Genomic DNA, 19,938 nt, shown 5'->3' with positions numbered 1-19,938 from the left:
TGGCCATCATCAAAAAGTCTACGAACAATAAATGCTGGAGAGGGTGTGGAGAAAAGGTAACCCTCTTACACTGCTGGTGGGAATGTAAACTGGTACAGCCACTATGGAGAACAGCATGGAGGTTCCTTAAAAAAACTGAAAATAAAACTACCATGTGATCCAGCATATATGTGGAGAAAATCATAATTCGAAAAGATACATGCACCCCACTGTTCATTGCAGCACTATTTACAAGAGCCAAGACATGGAAGCAACCTAAGTGTCCATCGACAGATGAATAGATAAAGAAGATGTGGTACATATATACAATAGAATATTACTCAGCCATAAAAAAAAAGTCATTTGCAGCAACATGGATGGACCTAGAGATTACCATACTAAGTGAAGTAAAAGACAAATATCCTATGATATCACTCATATGTGGAATCTAATTTTTTAAAAATACAAATGAACTTATCTACAAAACAGAAACAGACTTACAGATATCGAAAACAAACTTGTGGTTACCAAAGGGGAAATGTGGCAGGGAGGGATAAATCAGGAACTTGGGATGCACATATACGCACCACTATATATAAGATAGATAACCAACAAGGACCTACTGTATAGCACAGGGAACTCTACTCAATACTCTCTAATAACCTACATGAGAAAAGAATCTAAAAAAGAATGAATATATGTACATGTATAACTGAATCACTTTGCTGTACACCTGAAACTAACACAACATTGTAAATCAACTATACTCCAATAAAATTAAAATATTAAAAAAAATAATTTTTAAAAATTAAAATTAAAAAGAAAGAAACTGCACTTTGGTGAAACTGCCTCTCCCCTTTCCTACCTGCTTGCCCACCTCCTTACACTTCTGAGAGCACACCCTCGACATCCCACGCATCAGAATTCCCATTTCAGGCTCTGCGTTTGGGGAACCTGATCTAAGCCACGTCTTTCAAAAGCGTGTGTGCGATGACCTAGAGGGGTGGGATAGGGAGTATGGGAGGGAAGCTCAAGAGGGAGAGGATGTGGGGACATGTGTACGCATATGGCTGATTCGCTTTGCTGTGCAACAGAAACTAACACGGTATTGTGAAGCAATTATACTCCACTAAAGATCTGTTAACAAAAAAAAGGTGTGTGTGAGGGACTTCCCTGGTGGTCCAGTGGGTAAGACTCCGTGCTCCCAATGCAGGGGGCCTGGGTTCGATCCCTGGTTGGGGAACTAGATCCCACGTGCCGCAACGAAGATCCCAAGTGCTGCAACTAAGACCCGGCCCAGCCTAAATAAATTTTTTTTTTTTTTTAAGTGTGTGTGAGATGAGTGGACTTGGGCAAAGTACTTAGAAGAGCGGCTGGCACACGGGGAGCTAGTTACGCCCACTACAAGTCCCTGGAGTTCTACAGCCCAGAGGAAGAGGCATCTCAACTGCCCCAGGAGGTGGAGAAGCTCCTGCTGGGAGCCCTGTCCAAGCTGAGACCTGAGGTGTGAGTGTGAGATCAGGGAAGCACAGGGGATGAGGGGAGGTCACAGTCAAAGTCAGGAAAGGGAGCGAGAGCCAGCTCAGGGCCTGCACACAGGGAGAGGGCAGCAGGAAGGGCACAGGAAGATGAAGGGAGGCACAAAAGAAGCATGTCACCTTCTCTCCGAAGTGCTTCTTGGCACAGAGGAAAGACCTGGGTTCAAATTCTGCCTTTGCCTCTCTCTCCAGACCCAAGAGGCTCATGAGCAAAATTGGTATAATGATGCCAGCATCCAAAAAAGAAAAAAAGTTTACAGCATTAAATTAAGTCAGGTGTTAGTGAAATGCACGGCAGAGTCCTTGGGACAGAGGGCTGGTCAGGGCCCCCTCCCTGGTGCCGGCATGTGAATGTGCGCACGCACACACACACACACACACACACGGAGTCCACACGCACACGCAGCGTGCCAAGATCCTGAGCACGGACAGGGTGGTCCAGGGCTCTGGCCTCCGCCACGCTGCCTGCTGTCCCATCCTCTCTCTGCTCTGCAGCCTTGGGCCTTTCCCTGCACTGGTCCTTCCTTTTTTTCCCCTAACAGCACCCCAATAACCTCATAGAACAGCAGCGCTTCAAAGTCTCAGCCCAAACTCGGACACGCCTGGTGTCCTCCCCTCCAGGGCTGGGAATGGCTATCACCTGTGAATGGTGGCTGTGACCAAAGAGGGTGCTTTAAAAGTCCTGGTCTCAGGGCTTCCCTGGTGGTGCAGCGGTTAAGAATCCTCCTGCCAATGCAGAGGACACGGGTTCGGGCCCTGATCCCAGAAGACCCCACGTGCCGCGGAGCAACTAAGCCCATGCGCCACAACTACTGAGCCTGCGCTCCACAGCCCACGAGCCACAACTACTGAAGCCCTCACGCCACAACTACTGAGCCTGCGCTCTAGAGCCCGCAAGCCACAACTACTGGAGCCTGTGAGCCTAGAGCCCATGCTCTGCAACAAGAGAAGCCACCGCAATGAGAAGCCCGCGCACCACAACGAAGAGTAGCCCCGCTCGCCACAACTAGAGAAAGCCCGCGCACAGCAACGAAGACCCAACGCAGCCAAAAATAAATAAATAAATAAAATTTATACAAAATTAAAAAAAAAAAAGTCCTGGTCTCTGCACTGGGGGCAGGGCAGCTCCCCCAGACCCAGCCTGGCCTGACTGCAAGGAAAAGCCAGGGGATCCTGCATCTCCCCCAGGCACCCCTGCAGTCACGGGAGGCCTGGCCACCGTTCCCTGCCTCTAAGCCCTTTCCAAGGCACCCACTGCCTGGCCCCTTTCCCACCAGCTGGGGCCGAGGAGGAGGTACCTGGACCCAGACGCCTCAAAGAATGTGGAATATCCAGACAAGGTCAGCTGGTGACACATCTGCGGTGCTGTGCACACGAAGGCTGTGTCCCACAAGTGTCCCTCATTATGTTTCTATCATTTCATTTCAGTATCATCTCATTTCCATTATGATTTCTTCTTGGATTCACTAAGTATTTATACACGTGTTTTAAATTTTCCAAATACTAGAATTTTTAGAGTTATGTTTTGTTATTAATTTCTATCAGAACTGCGTTGTAGGCAGAAAACACAGTCTGAATCACCCGGTGCCTCTGATATTCCTTGAGGCGTTGTGACGGCCAGTTTGCAGGCAATTTTCATGAATGTTCGCATCGTTAACGGCATGGCTCTGCAAGCACCCTGGAGCTCAGGAGCCCTCCATCCTGGGGCGGACCAGGTACTGCGGGAGGCTCTGTCCCACGCGAGACACCCACTCTTGGAAGCGATTCTGGCCTTTCCCAGAGGAATAGCTCGGACCCTGGCCAGCCCTGCTCACCGTCAAGCCTCCCTCCGTAGTCCTGGAGAGCCCCCTGACCCAGCAGCGAGGGACCAGGGCCCAGGTGCTCACAGGTCACCCCAGAAACTGGCAGACTGCTCACGCTGGGGGGGGGGTGGGCTACCCTCCCAGGCCCGAGGACGGAGGGGCGCAGGGCATGGAGGACTCTTCCCACGGTAGGGCTGAGCAAGAAGGGCCCTGGCCTGCCATGGGCGGTGTGGACAGGACGTGGGCTCTTCCAGGGGCAGCCTTGTTGCTCTCCTGTTCCTGGCCTCATCCGCCCAGCTGGGGCCACCCACCGCTAATTACCGCAATAAAACCAATAACTGATGCAGCCTCCTGCCTGCTCCAAGTGACTGACTCAGGAAAGCTGCGGAGGCTCCCCTCGGAACTCCACGAGCTCCTTCTCTATGAGCCTCTAACCCCATCCAACCCTAATCCCTCCAGCCTCATCCCCGAGCTGGTCCACACAGCCAGCTCTCGCCCTCCTTCACTCTCCCCCAGCTCTGAGGGCAGAGACCTGGATCCCAGGGCCAACCGCCCATCCCCAGTTGGCACGGCCCGGGCTGCGTGTCATTACCGCGTTTAATCGAAGCCCTAACCTCAGAGGAGGAACGGAACCCTGCCAGGGCTTGGTCAGAGTGCACAGACGAAACGGGCTTGGGCACCGAACCAGTCTCCGGGGAAGTCCTGGGCAAGAGAAGCCTGGGCCTCTGAGCCTGGATTTCCGCAGTGACAAAACGGGGCTCCTCACCCTGGGAAGTGCCTGGTGCCAGGGCTGGGCACACCCCCGTGAGCCAGCTGCGGCTGGGATCCAGGCCACACGCAGATGGAATCGAGGCTCTGTGACACTCACATGGCGAGGGTCTGGGTACCAGAGGCCCAGAGAGCCCCGGGGGCAGAGGGGTCCACGCAACCTGGGCAGCCTCGGTGCGGGTGTGGAAACAGGCTCTGCTCGTAAACCCGTCAGAACGCACGCCCTCGCCCAGCCCCCTCGGTTTCTGGGTGAGCCAGCCTCCTCCACGGAAGCTACTCTTTGTTAACAGTGTTGCCATGACAACCAGATCCAGGGAGAACTCTCTCTTCAAGGTAGAGTCTGAGGGTGACACTTGGAGAAACGGAAGTGGTGGTGACAACGGGCGAGGGCCTGTCCTCCCGGCCCCACCCCCCCTTGCCTGTCCCAGAGCTTGTGGGTCTGCTCCCCTCTCCTCTCCCCGAAAGGGGACGGCAACGTGGCTGAGGCCAGGAGCCTCCCACCCACCGACACGCAGGTTCCCAGACACAGACCTGCGCTCTCCGCCCACGGCGCACAGACTTTCACACACATCCCACGAACGTTGCTGAGTCCCCCAGCACAGCCAGCCTCGCAGAGCTGGCGGTCCATCTGGGGCCGACAGGCCAGGTATAGACCTGACCCCGAGGGATCACAGACAGACAATCACACGGGATGCCCAGGGCACCCCGCAGAGCACACCTGTGCAGGAAGGCACCCTAAGGAAGGCTGGGAGCCGACCAGGTGGGGAGAGGCCGTCCTGCTTGGGAGCAGGAGGCTCCGAGCATTTTTACAAAGAGAAGGTTAAAGGTCACCGGGCTGCACTGTGGGGCAGGCACTACAGGGGAAGCAGGCCGCGGGCAGGGGGAGGGGGAAGGGTGGGGTCAGACGAGCTGAAGGCTCAATCAATCAAGGGCTGACCTGGCAGAGGTACGAGGGAGGCCCTGGCTGTCCCACCTGCTCAGAGCGGGGGCTGGGCAGGGGAGGCTCAGGGGTTCGATGACAGTGGACAGGCTGCCCGTGGTCACCTGGGAAGCAGCCAGCAGGCCTGGGCTCAAATGCTGCTGGGACAAGCTAGGGTGGGGTCAGCACCAAGGAGGGAACGGCAGCCACGTCTGGGGAGGAGAGGATGGCGGCCCAGGTCTTACGGAAGGGGAACACTGAGTGCCCCAGGAGAGGAGGGGGCGCCCGCAGGACGGTCTGCAGGGGGGCCGGAGGACACGGAGGCACAGGGGTGGCCCGCAGAGCCCGGGGGACCACGGCCGGGGAGCAGTGCCAGAGGCACCCGAGGGCCTCTGAAGCCTGTTTGCCTGGAGTGAGGGGCGTGCAGATGGGAGTGGGCTGGGCTGAGTGGGAAGTGCTGGTATGCAGTGAGCAAGCAGAGAACACCCTTCACAGTCAGCCCGTGCAGGGGAGGAGAGCAGGGTGCAAAAGAGCTGGAGGGGGAGACAGCTGAGGAAGGTTTGTCGTTGTGTTTGAGCTGGGAGAAGCTGTAGGCAAGTGACTTCACCTCTGAGGCCATCAGCTGTCAACTAGGGCAGCAGCACCGCACCTGGGGGGAGCTGGCACAGGAGCTGGAGGAGTGGGAACGAAGTGCCCCCTGAGTTCTCAACGCCGCACCTACGGGGCAGGCTCCCTGCCTGGGGGGCTCACCGTGTGTGTCCCCCAGGAGAAATGGGGTGCTCTCCTCTGAAGAGCTGGGACCCTCACCAAGGCCCAGGCCCCTCCTTCCTGAGCTGGTGCTCGCCCATCGCTCCCCAAACTCACCGCACTCAGCGGAGAACCCCAGAGTCCGCTCAGAAGGACCACGGCACACCCCGAGCTCCTGCCGCTACCCCGGGCAGCACACGTCCGCAGCCTGCCCCCAACCCTCCCCGCCTAGTGCAGGGGCTCGTGGCGGCCAGGGGGACAAGAGGCTCTTTTCTCCTGTGCTATGTCCACATCCCGGCACCAGTGCACTGACCCTGAGGAGCTTCCCTGTTACATAAGTGAGATGCGGAGAAGCTGCCAGGGCAGGACCACTGGGTGTTGCCCTGAATCCTACTCAAGGCACCTGTGGGGCTCTAAGGACATGCTTTTGCAGACAAGAGCGTTCAGACACCTGAAGCCATCTGACTGCCTGAGGCAGGGTCAGCGACAGGCAGCGCTCACACCCCTGCCCCTCCCTGGCCCTGGTAGGCATCGGTGTGGACCCTAATGATTTCATACTCTTGACCAGACACCTCTCACCAGCCTCCTTCCAGGGCCTGAGACCCGTCCCAAAAGGTGAATCCCCAAGGCCCTCCCTGCCTCCAGCACCTGGCCTCTGTCCCTCCCATACTCGGCACAGGCCTGGACATGGCGAGGCTTTCAACTTTCCCTTCCACGGTTCCCGCCATGCCACAGCCATGCTGATGTCTGCTGACCTTCCCAAACCCCGCTCCAGAGTTGTTAGACCGGGACTTCCCGCTGTCCCCACTGCAGGGACATTCTGAACGGATCAGTAGCAGCCAGCTCACTCTGTGCCAGCCCAGGGCACCCTTGTGTTCACTCTCTCTCTCGCACACACACAGCCCCAGGCTCTGTGCCCAGAAAGAGGTGAGAAAGGCACATAGTCTTAAAAGAGGGCAGAGTGTCCTCCCCAGACCCCAACAGATCAGGGCGCCCTGACATGTAGCCAGTGGGTGTCAGAGGTCCGCCTCGTCTCCCATGGCCAAGGGCCGGGCAGCTTCCCCACCGATGCCACCCTGTGATGCCGGGCCTCCCTCCCGTCCTCCCTGCTTCCCTCCTCAGATTCCGCCTGGAAGACGCGTTGCTAAGTAAACACTCATCTCAGGAGGGAGGTGGGCAGGCGAGGGCAAAGGGATGAGAGGCAGCCTGCGGTGGGTGGGAGCTACAGGAAGCAGATCTCTGCTCAGCATTTGGAAGCTCTGAGAGTAAAAACAGCCAGAGCGGACCAGGGCTGAAGCAGATGGCCTCGGGAGGGAAGAGGGAGGGAGGAGACGTCCCAGCAGGGGGCAGTAGGAGGGCCCGCTGGCACTGAGTCAAGACCACCTGGACAGGCCCTGCCCGGCATCTCTGTCCCTCTCCTCCACTGTGGCCCTGGCACCCACCCCCAGCAGGTCCTGTGGGGAGGCCGGGGGGGCCCTCTTCTGGGGTAGGGCCATGCAGCAAAGTGCAGCCTACACCCACCCACCCCAGCCCCAGCCCCAGCTCCTGACGGCAACTTGTGGACCTCATAGCCCCCGCTCCTAGCCCTGCACCTTCACTTGGCCTATTTGACAAATCTGGCTTTGCAACATGCGGCTTGAGAACAGGGTTCTGTGGTTAAAAACCAAATATCAACCAAAGCTATTCCAGTCCTGCCCGTTTGGCCCATTATTCACAGATGAGGAAACAGGTGGGCTCAGGGGCCCTCAGGCTACACCTGAGCATCCCAGCCTCTAACTGCTCTCCTCTGGAGGACCCAGGAGACGGACTAATGGCTCTGTCCCTCGTCTGGCCAGCTGCAGGGGGGCCACTTGTGCTGGGGATGCCCTTCCCCCTCAGCCTGGGCCCACCAGCCCCTGGCCTCACTCGGGTCGACCCAGCACAAACGCTGGTGGTGCCGGTATTTCTCCCTCCTCCCCCTCCCCCTCCTCCTCCTGCGGTTGCTAAGTTACACCAAAAAACCCCTCTGCTCTGTGTGAACTGTTCCATTTCCACGATTTGCCAGGTGGAAGGAAGCCATCAGGCTGGCAGTTCAAGGATGCCTCCCAGAGAAAAACAAACTTGTTGGCTGGCTCTCTGGCCCCCATGGCATACCTGGGGACAGGGACACCTGCTGTGCTCCCAAACGTGGGAGCCATGTGCTGGAGCGCACAGCCGCCCTGGAAGGGTGTCAGCATGTGGGCCCACACTGCTCGCTCTTCTCAGGGGTAGGGCTTGCAGATTCTGCTGCTAACCCCACCCAGGCCCATGACCCCAGAGGGCTGCTGGTCACTCTGACACATGTCCTTAAGAACAAAGAAAGGCTGGAGGGGCAGAAAACCTACCCCCGTGCCCCAAGCCAAGCCCTCCACTTCCCCCCACTCTGAATCCCCTCCTCCTATTCTGGGTTGGGGTCCTGAGTTTCCATTGCAAAGTGTCCCTGGATGTCAGCGGAAATGCCCTCATAAGTCACTGAAACCATGGTGTCATTCTACAGATAGGGAAACCGAGTCTCGGAGGATCCTGCAGCCTGCCCACAGCTCAAAAGTCAAGACCTGTGGTCTCCCTAATCCCTAGTTTTCTGCTCACAACAGGAGCTGCTGCTTTGCTCTCTGCCCTCCTATCTGGGCAGGGAAGGGCCTGGACCCAGGCTAGGCTGGGCTGGGCCAGACTGTGTCCAGAGGGAGGTGGGAGACCCCTGAGGGGCAGACCAGACCACTGTCTCTGCGAGTTACCCCTGCATGCCAGCCGGACTCTGCACGTCCTGGGCTCCCAGGGCAGGTGGCCATCTGGGCCCTTCCATTGCTCAGGAGGGTGGGAGAAGCATGACAGCAGTGGGGAGGGTGAACCTGACGGGGCTCCCGTTTCCAAGCAGGGAAGAAGGGTGCTCCATCCACTACCACATCTCAGCCCCAGGCGGCTCCCAAGAGGCAGGCAGCCTCCCTGTAAATATCCACCAGTTCCAGCGCTCAGAAGCAACTAGAGATGCAGGGGGCAAGGGGCCTGCTGCTCGTCTCCCCCCTCACATGCGCAGACCAGAACTAGCTGCACCTGCCCCAGGCTCTGTTTCCAGCAGGGAGGGCCCGGGGCAGAGAGAGCACGGTCCTTCAAATGACCCTTGCCCACGGTGCAGACAGGGACATCTCGCCCTGGCCCTGGCCGGCTCCCCTCAAATGCTGAGCTCACGCCCCAATTCCTCGCCACACAGCAAGGGCGTGAGATGCCACCTCGGGGCCCAGAATGCAGACAAGCAAATGGAAACTTCCAACTGCGCAGCCCTAGGGCCTCAGATTTCCCAGCCCCCCTCCTCCACACCAGACCCGGGGCAGGGGACCCGCCGGCGGGTGTCCACGCCAGCCTGCCGAGTGCGCTCCCGCCACGCCCAGGCTGAGACCACCCGCTGCCCCGCAGGGCCTGGGGACTGGGAGGTCCTGACACTGTCCAGCCCGAGGCGGAGTTCTGGGCAACTCCGCACTGGGCTCCCGCACGCCCTCTTCCACGCGCGCCCCGCGACCCGCGCCGGGAGCCCGCGACCCGCGCCGGGAGCCCGCGACCCGCGCCGGGAGCCCGCGACCCGCGCCGGGAGCCCGCGACCCGCGCCGGGAGCCCGCGCTCCGGCCCCACGACGGCCGCGCCAGGCGGGACCCTGGGCCCGCGTACGCCCCGCCCTGCCCGCGCCGGCGAGCAGAGGGGACGGCCCGCAAGAGGGAGGGAGGGACGGACAGAGGGACTGAGGACCGGCGGCCGCTGCCTACCTCGGTCCGGGCCAGCGTAGCTCCCGCGCAGCCCTTGCACCGCAGTCTGGCCCACAGCAGCGCGCGGCCGGCGCCGGCGGCGGCTCATGCTCTGCACCCGGGCCCGCGGCACCCGCCCACCCGCGGCCGCCCCCGCGCTGCGCCAGCTGCGGGCAGAGCGGCTCCCTCCGCAGCCGGCGCCGGGGAGCGCGAGCGAGCGAACGCGGAGCGAGCACGGATCGGGCACGAAGCGGGCGGGCGCGAGAGCGCGTGGAGCGGGCGGGCGCTGGGCGAGGGTGCGGGGCGGGCGCCGGGAGAGGGAGGGCGCGGGGTGAGGAAGGGCGCAGGGCGGGCGCGTGGAGAGCGAAAGTGCAGGACGAAGGTGCAAGGACAGGTAGAACGCGTGTCCAGGGCGCAGGGCGCCGGGCGGGGGCAGGGGTTGGGGGCGAAGAGGGAGGGCGCGGGGAGACACGGGGCCAGCCTTTCATTTTAAAAAGGATAAGGCAACAAACACCCCAAAAGGTGACGTGGCCGCCTCTTGTAAAAGACCGTTTGGGGATTCTCAGAGAGCTGCCCAAATTTTTATCATCCTCATCTGACAGTGAAAGCGCTTCCGTGGGCAAACCCGGTCTCTTCGGTTATTCCCTTCAACCGTCACAACCACCCTATATGGTTGGTGTTGGTTTTGTCGCCACTGGGCAGATGAGTAAACATATACACGGTCAGGGAAGCGAAGTGACCCTGCAGGATCTCAGAGCTGGTAAGTGGCAGAGCGAGAGTCCAAAACCATCTTGAGAGATTCCATAGTCCCCATTTTTCCAAAACCACTAAGAGGATGATGATCCAGGTCTTCTGGCTCCCAGAGAAGCCTCCTGTCTCTCTGAAGGGATATCCCTGTTCTCTGGCAACAACCAGGAGGTGGGGGAGGAGGGGGGTCAGGAGGGACTCAGACTCAGGTGAATATGGAAGAGGTCTGGGGCCAGGAAGGGGTGGAGGGGTCTGGGTGAAGGAATGGGAAGGTGCCCCTTAACACGGCTTGGAGAAGCTGAGGACCTTTTTTATTCATTCATTCAGTACATGTTTATTGAACACCTACTGTGCCATTCTGGGCACTGGGGTACAGGTGTGAATGTCCCTGTCTGGTTGAAATTTGCATTTTTGGGGGGGTACATGTTCATGCAGTCAAAACGTGGGGGCGGGGGTTGGTGGGGTTTTTTAATTTATTTATTTATTTATTTATTTTGGCTGCTCCAGGTCTTAGTTGGGGCACGGGGGATCTTCGTTGCGGCATGCAGGCTCTTAGTTGTGGCATGCATGCAGGATCTAGTTCCCTGACCAGGGATCGAACCCGGGCTCCCTGCATTGGGAGCACAGAGTCTTACCCACTGGACCAGCAGGGAAGTCCCCTGAAGTTTGCATTTTTGAGGGAAGCAGGCAGTAAATAAAAACACAAGTAAATATTTCATATGTCAGATGATGCAGATGCTCTGGAGAAAAGCATGGCAGGGAGAGGGCACAGGAGTGCAATTTATGGAGTTATTTTATTTTGACTTTGGTCAGGGAAGTCTTCCCTGAAAGGGTGACATTTGAGCAAAGACCTAACTGACGCAAGCCATGCTGAATCTGAAAGATGAACATTTGATGCAAAGGGAACAGGAAGTGCAAAGGCCCTGAAATGGGAGTATGCCTTGGTCATGGGCAAGCAACAAGGAGGAGGTCAGAGTGGTATGAAAATGAGTGAGAGTGTGGTGGAGAGTGAGATTCCAGGGGGTGCCAGGGCGACCAGATCAGGAAGAGCCTGGTTGGCCATCGGCCCATTGTGACTTTGACTCAGAGGGAGCAACAAAAGCTTGTGGAGGCTTTTGCACAGTAATGTTATGGTCTGACTCTTTTTTTTTACAAAAACATTTCATTATGGAAAATTGAAAACATTTACAAAAGTAGGCCCTAAGAAGGTATAATAAACCCAATGTTGGGCTTCAACAATTATCAATACATGGCCAACTTTGTTGCACCTATACCCTCACCCACCACTCCCTATATAATTTAAGTGAACACTGACAGCTTTTTATATAACACATAAATATATTTATACATAGATGATAGTACACAAATCATAAATTTGTGCTTGATAGATTTTCAATGAGAATACTAATAACCATCTGTACCTTGATTTTTATTGTGGGAAGGTTTTAAATTACAGAATCATTTTCTTTAATAGATAGAGGACCATGCAGATTATCCACTTCTTCCTATGTCACTTTGGTAAATTGTGTTTTTGAAATATTTTTCCATTTTGTCTAAATTTTCAGATTTATTGACATGTTATTCATAACATCCTCATATTATCCCTCAGATGTCTGTAGAATCTGTAGTGATGTCCCACTTTTCATTCTGATATTGGGGCTCTTTGTGTTTTCCCTTTCTTTCCTTGATCAGTCTTGCTGGAGTTTTGTCAATTTTATAATTTTTTTCCGAAGAAGCAACTTTCAGCTTTGTTGAGTTTTCTCTGTTGTACCCTGTATTTCATTGATCTCTGTTCTTAGTTTTATTGTGTCTATATTTCTACTTTTGGAGGGATATTTATTGTCCTTTTTGTTTGTTTCTTAAGTTGGAAGCTAGGCTTATTGATTTTTGACTATATTCATTTAAAGCTATAAGTTTCCTTTTAAGGAAAGGAAATTAAGATGGCTTTACCGTCTCTCACAAGTTTTAAGTGTTTTTTTAATTATCATTTAGCTCAAGATATTTAAATTTCCATTTTGATTTCTCTTTTGGCCCATGAGTTATGTAGAAGGGTGTTACTTAGTTTCCAAATATTAGAGGATTTTCTAGTTATCTTCCTATTACTGAGTTCCAATTTAATTATACAAAAGGATATACTCTGAATTATTTCAATTATATAAAATCTGCTATACATTCTTTATGACCCAGAATATGTTCTGTTTTGGTAAATGTCCCATATGCCCTTGAAAAGAATGAAAATTCTGTATGTATCAGTTAGGTCAGGTTGGTTAGTCAAGCCCAAATCTATATTGCTACTGAATTGTATCTTGTATTCTTTCAGTTCCTGAGGCAAACTGGAAACAACCCAAAAGTTCTTCAATGAGTGAACAGATAAACTGTGATACGTCCATGTAGCGGGATACTACTCAGCAACAACATGCTCAAAGGGATCCAAACTGCATGATTCCATGTATATGACATTTATATGACATTCTAGAAAAGGCAAAAGTGCAGAGATGGAGAACAGATCAGTGGTCCCCAGGGGTTGGTGGGGTGGAGGGGAGGGGAGGGTTGACTACAGCATGGGGAACATTTTAGGAGCCATGAAGTGTACCTGTATCTTGATTTGTGGCGGTGATCACATAACTCTATGCATTTGTCAAGACTTAAAGTAACTGCACACCAAAAAGAGTGAATTTTACTATATGTAAATTTAAAAATAATTTTCGGAACATATGTATATGTATAACTGATTCACTTTGTTATAAAGCAGAAGCTAACACACCATTGTAAAGCAATTATACTTCAATAAAGATGTTTAAAAAAAAAAGCTAAAAAAAAAAATAATAATTTTCAATCTCCAATATAATTACAGGCTTCTGTGACTACCTGGTTATCTCTTTTTGTTGCGATGTTGTCCACAAGTTTCTGATTTTCCCTTCCTTTTTGCTACATCCATTATTATGGGGGGAATCAGGATGATCCATTACTGCCAATGAACATAGCATTGCCACTGTTGCCACGAAGATGAAGTCTGCAGGATGCACAGGAGAAGTAGAGGGAGAGGTTAAAAGGCTGTTGCAATCGTTAGATGATGGATGATGGTGACAGACCAGGAGAGTCTAATGGAGCTAATGGTGCTAACGGTGCTAAGCGTTTGCAACTGGACACGTACTGCAGATGGAGCCAAAAGTGCCTGGGTCGAAGAAAAGGGAGGAGCCAAAAATCCTTTTGCCCCAGTCACTCCTGCTGCGCCCCTTACCCATGCTGGGGAGCGTGTCCTGAGGTGCCTCTGCATAGCGGGACACTGGTAGTGCTTTGAATGTTGCTTTATTTAGGCTGGCTTTGGCATAGAGGGATTTCTGCAGGTTGTGGGAACTAAAATATATATGTCTATGACAATTCAGCCACTGTGGCACCCAGACATTGTCTTGCCTCAAACGTGCCCCTTTAAGACCTCTCATCACCGTGACTGCACGGGCTTACAGCTTTTTACTTCCATGGAGTCCAGTTCATTGACTACACGGGGTGCTCTGGATCTGTCATTCCCCACCCAAACCAGATCTTCCCAGGATTTCCGCTTTCTCCCTCCTGACTTCACTTGCCTCCCGTTTCAGCCTTGTTTCCATAGAACAGGTTTTCAATTGTTCCCTTGCCAAAATGATAGATTTCCTTGCTCGTTTTACCTTCATGTCTCCCACCTGGCAAAACTCCATTGAGAGATGAATCCAAATCTGCCTTCTCCAGATGTACCCTCAGGTATCTAAGTGCTGCCAGACGCAATCATACAGCCCTGCTATCACTCTAAATTCACAATAAATTCATCAGTGGAACTGAGGACTCAAGACTACTCAGTCATCCTCCTATGGTTCTTTTTCTCCTCTTCTTAACTGTGAAATATGTCAGACATACAGAAGAGTGTATGAAATGTATATGTATAGTTTCGAGAATAATCACAATGAGAAAACCCACAAGGCAGAGTTCCCTGGTGGCCTAGTGGTTAGGATTCAGCACTTTCACTGCAGAGGCCCCGGTTCAATCCCTGGTCGGGGAACCATCCTGCATGCCACACAGTGCAGCCAAAATACAAAAGTACAAAAATAAATAAATAGGTAGATAAATAAAAGAAGAGTTGTGTATATGTGCTATCTCTCATTTCTCTCATTCTCTCTTAAACCCATTCCAATTAACCCTCGTAACTCCACTAAGACACAGGGTCACAAGTGACCACCACATTCCTATAGTCGTTTTTCAGTCCGTGAATCACTTGATCTATCAGCATTTGGCAATCAATCACTATATCTTCTTTCAAACACTTCTGAGCTTCTAAGACACCACACCTGACTGCTGTTCTGCCTACTTTTCTGACTGCTTCTCTTAATCTGTTGCAGGTCCTTCTTAAAAAAAAAAAAAAAAAAAAAAAAAGAATACCCATGGAATCAGGACTTAGGCTAAGAAATAGGACATTGCCAGTACATGAGAAGCCATCGCCTTTGTGTAGTCCCCAGTTTTCCCTCATTCCCTCTCCCTACCACCTCCCTCCCAGAGGTAACTGTTATCCTGATACTTATTCCCATGCCTTTATTTAAACTTTCACCCCTAGATATGTATGCCTGTCTTTGAACTTTTGTGAATGGAATCATACTGTATATTTTCTACTGTTACTTGCTTGCATCATCAATATTATGTTTGGGAGATTCCCCCATGTTGATGAGTATAGTTTATTCATGTTTACTGTTGTTTGGTATTCTGTTATATTTATGTGGTCTACTATTAGTAGACATTTGGGGAGCTGACATTTTTGCTATTATTCACTCGTCCACTGGACAAATATTTCTTGAGCACCTACTATGTGCCAGGTACTACTTTAGGCATTGGGATAGAACAGTGATCAAAACTGATAAAATCCCTTCCCCCGTGGGTATTCTAGGCGTGGAAAACTACAATAAATAGAAAAAAATAGCTAAGTTATGTTGTATGTTAAAAGATGAGAAGTCCTAATTAGGAACAAAAGCAGGGAAAGAGATGGAAAGTACCAGGGTGGGAGGTTGCAATGGAGCTTCTACGGTATTCGCTACTGAGTTGACATCTAAGCCAAGACATGTGGCCATCTAAGGTGAGGAGTTCCAGCAGAGGGAGGAGCAGTGCAGCAGTCTCAAGGCAGGACCATGCAGAAGGGTCTGTGCAATGCAGTTCTGTCACTAACTGCCTTGAGTTAGGCCAAACTTCACAAGTTAAGGGCATATGCCCCACAAGACTGCCCTCACTTCAGACACCCACCCCAAGCTCAGGGGTCCCCAGGCCACCCACGCTTCTGACCAACTGGTTACACGTATGGAGGTTCCCCCTACTCCCTCAAGTTCCAGAATTCACTAAAAGAACTCACAGAACTCAGGTAAGCACTGTACTTAGGATTACAATCTTACCATAACAAAAAGGATTCAAATCAGGAGAAAGAGTCTCATAGGCCAAGATTTGGGAGGATCCCGAACACAAAGCTTCCATGTCTCTTCCCCACAGTCAGGATGCGTCACCCTCCTGGCATAGAGTATTGTTAACCAGGGAAGTTACCCTGAGCTTTTGTGTCCAGAGTTTTATTTCTGTGTCCAGGGTTTCATTATGTAGGCATGATTAAATCATCCATTGCCTATGTAGTTCAATCTCCAGCCCCTTCACCTTCCCCCAGAAGATGGGCTGATGTCACATGACTCAAAGCCCCACCCCCTCTTATCACATGGTCTTTCAGGCATGACCAACCCCCATCCTGAGTCACCTCATTAGCATAAACTCAGGTGTGGTCTGAGGGCCCACCAGGAACAACAAAGACACTTCTATCACTCAGGAAATTCCAAGGATTTAGGAGATCCCTCCCAGGAAGCAGGGGACAAAGTCCAGCCAAATTCATCATACAACATCCCATGTGTCTGGAGAAGAGTAAGCATGGTCAAAAATAAAAGGAGATGAGGGACTTCCCTGGTGGTGCAGTGGTTAAGAATACGCCTGCCAATGCAGGGGGTGCGGCTTCAATCCCTGGTCCGGGAAGATCCCACATGCCACGGAGCAACTAAGCCCATGCGCCACAACTACTGAGCCTGCGAGCCACAACTACTGAAGCCCGCACGGCTAGAGTCTGTGCTCCACAACAAAAGAAGCCACCACAATGAAAAGCCCGCGCACTGCAACAGAGAGTAGCCCCCCTCGCCACAACTAGAGAAAGCCCACGCACAGCAACAAAGACCCAACACAGCCAAAAATAAATAAATAAATTTAAGAAAAGAAAAAGGAGATGAGATCAGAGAGATACTAGGACTAGATCCCTTCGGTTACTCTAGTGCCTGTTTCCTGGTGCCTGGGTGGAAGGGTTTTCTCAAGTGTAGGCTGGAAGTGCAACTTCTGGGTCATAGGAAATGGATGTGTTCAACTCTGTTGGGAAATATCCAATTGTTTTCTAAAATAGTTATACCAATATACACGCTTACCAGCAGCGTATGGCGTTCCCATTGTTTCAATCTGTGGTAGGCAGAGTAATGGCCCCCCAAGAAGTCCATGTCCTAATCCCCAGAAGCTGTTAATATGTTTCCCTTCCTTATATTATAAAAAACTTTGCAGATGTGATTAGTTAAGGATCTCAACTTGGGGAGATTGGGGGGGTGGGCACCGTAATCACAAGGACACATAAGAGGGAGGCTAAGGTTCAGAGTCACAGAAGGAGATGTGATTGTTCCTGATGAATTTAAGGTTCTTGCCTCATCACAAAAGAATTCAGAGAGAGACAAAGTGTTAGCTAAGAAGTGGATTTATTTAGAGAGATACACACTCCACAGGCAGAGTGTGGGCCATCTCAGAAGGCGAGAGGCCCCGAAATATGGCGTGGTTAGTTTTTATGGGCTGGGTAATTTCATAGGCTAATGAGTGGGAGGATTATTCCAACTATTTCGGGGAAGGGGCGGATATTTCCAGGACTTGGGCCACGGCCCACTTTTTGGCCTTTTATGGTTAGCCTCAGAACTGTCATGGCGCTGGCAGGTGTGTCACTTAGCTTATGCTAATGTATTACAATGGGCATATGATTAGGCTCAAGGTCCACTGGAAGTCAGATATTCTGCCATCTTGGACCTAGTCGGTTCTAACTAGTTTTTGTCATGTCCTATGGCTACGTCATTCTTTTAAAGGTTGTGCCCTGCCCCCTTCCCTCCTGTTTCATGATGAGAAAAGCAGAGGTCAGAAGGAGTGAGAGAGATCTGAAGATGCTACATTGCTGGCTTTGAAGATGGAAGAAGGGACTGATAGGGACAGAGTAGGATAGTTACACAAGTAGTTTTAGAAATCCCACTAGGGAATTATAGATAGAGAGGGAAACTTAGGGAATTTTGTGAGACCACTGTAAGTTAATGATTGCTCGAGAAAGCTATCGGAACATCATGGAACAAAGCGGGCTTGCTTAACTATAAAGCCATCAATAAAAGCACGAGATATGCCCCAGGCCATTAAGTGAAAAAATGAGGCCTTCATCCTGCTGGTCAAGTCCAGCAAGATAATGATCCTTAGAACCAAGGACACGAATATAAGGGAAAGGTGACATTCCAAAGCAGGAGACCCTCATTATACTGAAACCTGAGATGATTTAAAATATTTTAGTATAAGGAATTCCCTGGCGGTCCAGTGGTTAGGACTCAGCACTTTCACTGCCGAGGGTGCGGGTTCAATCTCCGGTCAGGGAACTAAGATCCGGCAAGCCATACAGAGTGGCCAAAAAATAAATAAATGAAAAGCCACTCTAAAAAAATTTTTTTTTTTAGTATATGTTACCACCCTTCTGCTGATTTGAATAAGCGCCACGACAGTCCTAGTTTGACGTTATAGGGTCAAACACTCTCCTGCCCAATGCGAAGGAGCAGCTAGTGATGTAAGCCTGACGTCTACTCAAAGAATGAGGAAGAAGGTGGTCTTTTCCTCCTCCTCACTTTCTTTTGATTATAAAAATGTAGCAGGTGAGGGGTGGTGGTGGTGGGGTGAATTGGGAGATTGGGATTGACATATAAACACTAATATGTATAAAATGGATGACTAATAAGAACCTGCTGTATAAAAAAAAACGTAGCCCGCTTAATTCTCGGGGCAGAGCCCCCTTGCCTGCCCACTTGTATCCCTCACAAGTATATTAATAAATCTACTTCTTGCCTATTGTTTTGCTTCTCGCTGAATTCCCTCTATGCTGAGACACAAAGAACCTGAGCCTCAGTAAGTCCTGACACCAGGTGAATGATCCTGATTAAAAGACCATGAGTTCAAGTTCCAATACGGGTTTTGGCTGGGTTCGTGTCCCAGGCTGTGGGTTCAAGTCCCAACCTGAGGTGTACAGTTTCAGGACTACAAGCCAAGGAAAGTATTGATAGATAGCCTGTAGAAGCTGTAAAAGTCTGGAAAACAGATTCTCTCCTACAGCCTCCAGAAGGAACTAGTCCTGCCAACATCTTGAATTTATCCCAATGAGACTGACCTCCAGAAACTGTGTTGTTTTAAGCCACTGAGATTGTGGTAATTTATTCCAGCAGCATTCGGAAACTAATATGTAATCCTTGCCAATACTTTCTAAGTGTTGAATTCTCAATTTTTGCCAATTTGTTTGTTGTATAGTATTGTCTCATTGTAGATTTAATTTTTATTTTCCTGATGACGAATAATATCAAACATCTTTTCATCTATTAGTAATTTGAGTTTACTCTTTAGTAAAATGCCTGTTCAACATTTTTGCTCAGTTTTCTATCGATTATTCTTTTTTCTTATTTTTTTTTTAAAGGGACGTTATTTTTAAATTTATTTATTTTTTTATTTTTGGCTGTGTTGGGTCTTCGTTTCTGTGCGAGGGCTTTCTCCAGTTGCGGCAAGCGGGGGCCACTCTTCATCGTGGTGCGTGGGCCTCTCACTATCGTGGCCTCTCTTGTTGCGGAGCACAGGCTCCAGACGCGCAGGCTCAGTAGTTGTGGCTCACGGGCCTAGTTGCTCCGTGGCATGTGGGATCTTCCCAGACCAGGGCTCGAACCCATGTCCCCTGCATTAGCAGGCAGATCCTCAACCACTGCGCCACCAGGGAAGCCCCTATTCTTTTTTCTTATTGATATAGAAGCATTCTGTATACTCTAGATATTGGTGCAATGAGAGTTAAATGTGTTACAAATTGGTAAATGTCCAACTGTTTAGACAATCTTCTCCCAAGATTGCTGTAGCTTGTATTATCACCCCCTTTGTGGTTTTTTTTTAAATATATAAATTTACTTATTTATTTATTTATTATTTATTTTTGGCTGCATTGGGTTTTTGTTGCTGCACGTGGGCTTTCTCTAGTTGCGGCGAGCGGGGGCTACTCTTCGTTGCAGTGCACGGGTTTCTCATTGCGGTGGCTTCTCTTGTTGCGGAGCACGGGCTCTAGGCACGAGGGCTTCAGTAGTTGTGGAGCGCAGGCTCAGTAGTTGTGGCGCACGGGCTTAGTTGCTCCGGGGCATGTGGAATCTTCCCGGGCGAGGGCTCGAACCCATGTCCCCTGCATTGGCAGGCGGATTCTTAACCACTGCGCCACCAGGGAAGTCCCTGTGTTATCTTTTGATGGAGACAATGTCTTAATCTGTATAACAGAGTTCCATTTACGGCTTTCTTTTTTCTTTTTTTTTTAAATTATACTTTATTTTTTTATACAGCAGGTTCTTATT

At 51.3% G+C, this 19,938-nt stretch overlaps 1 protein-coding gene across 1 annotated transcript in view; it reads right to left on the bottom strand.

Annotated features, from left to right (window-relative positions):
• Positions 1-9,591, bottom strand: part of RASGEF1A (RasGEF domain family member 1A) — an 89,259-nt gene extending 79,668 nt beyond the window's left edge. Inside the window, exon 1 of the mRNA XM_061198209.1 lies at positions 9,527-9,591. The gene's annotated coding sequence lies outside the window, so the exon portion shown is untranslated. The remainder of the gene's footprint in view (positions 1-9,526) is intronic.
• Positions 9,592-19,938: the final 10,347 nt, after the last annotated feature.

This window comes from Eubalaena glacialis, chromosome 1 (genome assembly GCF_028564815.1).
Source record: "Eubalaena glacialis isolate mEubGla1 chromosome 1, mEubGla1.1.hap2.+ XY, whole genome shotgun sequence".
Taxonomy (NCBI): domain Eukaryota; kingdom Metazoa; phylum Chordata; class Mammalia; order Artiodactyla; family Balaenidae; genus Eubalaena; species Eubalaena glacialis.
The sequence above is the reverse complement of the archived record's forward strand: the minus strand, read 5'-3'. Positions and strand labels throughout refer to the sequence as shown.